Source organism: Danio rerio, chromosome 13, assembly GCF_049306965.1.
Source record: "Danio rerio strain Tuebingen ecotype United States chromosome 13, GRCz12tu, whole genome shotgun sequence".
Lineage (NCBI taxonomy): Eukaryota > Metazoa > Chordata > Actinopteri > Cypriniformes > Danionidae > Danio > Danio rerio.
The window spans coordinates 2,126,453-2,130,000 of record NC_133188.1 but is presented as its reverse complement, the minus strand read 5'-3'; positions in this window follow the sequence as shown (position 1 = coordinate 2,130,000).

Sequence of the window (3,548 nt, the reverse complement as noted above, 5' to 3'; positions counted from 1 at the left end):
CCACTGGGCCAGTTGACATTTCTAAATGGAGTTTGCATGTTCTGCCTGTGTTGGTGTGGGTTTCCTCCGGGTGCTCCGGTTTCCCCTACAGTCCAAACACATGCGCTATAGGGGAATTGATTAACTAAATTGGCCGTAGTGTGTGTGAAAATGAGTGTGTTTGGATGTTTTCCAGCAGTGGGTTGCAGCTAGAAGTACATCCGCTGTGTTAAACATATGCCAGAATAGTTGGTGGTTCATTCCGCTGTGGTGACCCCTGACTAATAAGGGACTAAGCTGAAGAAAAATGAAGGAATATCCTTCGCCGTTAGAAGCTTTTCAATGTGTGGTTCTGCATAATAAGTCATTGACTGACAAGTGTGAGCAGGATTAAAAAATAAACGTGGAAATTGAATTTAAAAATTGGCATTTAACAAGCATAACAGCATATCTCTGTGGCGTTCTCAGAAACATATTTACAAGGAGAATTAATATAATCTGTTTAAATTCCCTTATTTCTCACTGGATGTACACAGCACTGAGTGTGCTTAAATCTGAAATTCACTGTAATCTATCATGCTGCCTTTCCCTTGTAGAGCGGAAAACTAATTTAGCTGAAAAGGCGTCTGTTTCTATCATAGCGCGAGTGCTGGGGATAAAGAGTAGTCTTAAAGAGAATTCATGCAGCATTGCTGAATGCCAGTGTTTCGATGAAATCCAAAATAAGTACGCTTCACAAACAGTGAAAGGCAACAGGTGGAATGAATGCTGTCTATGAAGGTAAATCAGCAGCAAACCTCGAGAGCATGCAAATCTAAATGTGACAATACGACTTGGGTACACTGTGCTCATAAAGGGATGGACATGGTCAGCAGCAATACTCAGGTAGGCTGTGGCGTTGACACCATGCTCAATTGGTACTAATGAGCCCAAAGTGTGCCAAGAAAATCTCCCCCACACCATTACACCACCACCACCAGCCTGAACCCCTGATACAAGGCAGGATGCTGTTGCGCCATCCAGGTGGATGCTGCACACTGGTGAATGAGGATATTCCCCCCTATGTGTAAAGTTTGTTTTCCATATCAAACTTGCGAAGTGGTAATTTACAAGTAAAGGATGCAAGACTGAACTTTGAGCACCTAATATTGAGAAAAAGCCCCAATCAGAGAGGTGAATGTCTGCAGCCACACCTCCATTTTCAGATGTCTCAGTTTTCCCCCCATCCATATACTGATATGAAGCAGCAGCGTTTTAAATCCCAAAATGGCCTCTTCAGCGTTACCAAAATGCTCCGTTTTCAGGGCTCGAAAACTTTGAGGAAGTGTGAATGGATAGCAAATCCAAAGCAAAACTTCTGCGTTTTTAAACGGAACCGTATTAGTGTACACGGGGGCTGAGTGTGTAAGTGCATAGCGTATAGTGCGCCATTTGGGATGAATTGTTTATCCCGTTTGGAACGCACCAAAATTCGTATCCCTACTGTTGCCATGACAACATCCGGTCCAAACAAAAGCAAAATCTGCGGGAACAGAAAAATATTTGAACCTAAAGCATCTGGGGACTCGTGTATCAACACTGCGTACGCACAAAAACTTTGCGTACGCCAGGTTTTACGATAACGTTTGGATTTACTAACGATGAAATTGACATGAGAATGTGCGTTGGTCCACGCCAGCCTCATGCCTGGCATACGTGCATATCGTGCTCCTAGAGGCAGTTATGTTAAATTGCACACTACAAAGTATCGCACCCACACATGTGAAAAACACTGCTATTCATTTATAATTGATGAAATGGGTTAATTGATACTATACATATATATATATATATATATATATATATATATATATATATATATATATATACTTTAGCCAATCAGTATAGTTAGACACATTCACGTCCACATGGTTTAAGAGAATAAAAGCCTTTGAGTATTTTTCCAGACACATTTACCTGCTAGAAGTTAATCAGATAACGTTTCTATGTTCCTTCTTAATGCCAACTGTGTAAATAATTATCGATAAGATGCTTACGATAAGCTGTTGTTTGTTTACCTTCAAGCTCTGCTTCCTTCAGGTGCTTGACGGTCGCGTGTGCCTGTGAAGCAGCCCGTGAGCGCCAGCACACACACACTTATCATGTACATCTCGACATGCGAAAGTGTTCCTTTATATATTTCCATCGAAGTTGTTCACAATACAGATCCATCCGCAGAGTTTGTAATGTAGTCAAATGTTTACATATACAAGTGCTGCTGTTTAGAGCTCATTTCTGGTTAATGATGAATTTACCGCTATTTTGGAATGGATGTATGATTGGTCTTTCCCGTAAAAATTCTGTAACGTCCTCGCCTGTGTGAACAGTGCTTTTTTAAAATTTACCGGTAAAGTTGTTCCGGATATTTACCGGTATCACTTTGTGAAAGGAGCTACTGTCAATGGTCGAATCTGAAGTCTCCAAGATGGTGGCCGGGTGCACGATGGGTGAGTGATGTATTTAAAGATATTATTCCAGCTAAGTTTTTATTTATTTAAAATTTTATTGACACTATTTATCTAACTGCATATCAGGAGGCCGCGGTTATCCATTAAAGACGTGGCTGTTAACCCCCATCAACAACTCACAAACTGACCAAGAGCACAGATACAATGATGCTCATTCTCAGACAGTTGTAGAGCGGGCGATGGGGCAGCTGAAATGCCGGTGGCGCTGCCTTGATAAGAGCGGAGGGGTGCTGCTATACCGTCCTAACAAAGTGTTCCTCTAATACATCTGTGTCTCCCACACACACAGATACTACTCCAGACAGTACAGTGTCGCCAACAATTGAGGCAACTTTCTCCTCAAAGGGTGTTAATTCAGCGATGTTCAGACACCACTGCGTTAACCGCATCAGCTAGACTCTCCCACTTTTCTTTTGTTATTAATTAACAGTTAACTTGCAAATGACACCGTTTTTCTCCAGTCTACCTCCGATAGCAGCACCTCCAATTCACATTCTGTGAAGTTTCTCTTCTTGTTTGCTTTTGCCGTTGCTTTTTGGTTTGGTTTTGCTAAAGTGGAGTCATTACCATATTTATACGGGGGAGGAGGCAGGGAGGGGTTTTGCGCTCTTGCACGTGCGCTCAGTTTCACGTTAATTCGTATATACAAATATAATATGCGTGGGATTCTGCACACACAGTGTTCTCATTTTACTACTGCGTACACACATTTACAGCCTTGTCCGTATGCAATGTTTTAGTATGAATTCAACGCAACTCTTTGTACATGAGCTCTTCTTATTTAACCCAAACTTATTACTTATAACCCAAACTAACTCTTACGGCAGAAACCCCCGCACCGCCCGCTGAGATGATTGAGCTCCATTCCCCCAGACGCGTACGTGGTTCAGAATAACTGCAGGAGGTGGACGCTGCAGGTCGACGCACAGCAGAATAGTGAACAGATTTGTTTGGAAACACTCAGTGATTCATTATTTTGAAGTTGTACGCTGAATAAAGCAGGCGACTGAAGTACTGGGCTATGTTTACTGATTAGGCATGTCGCCCTTCTTTTCTCATTTC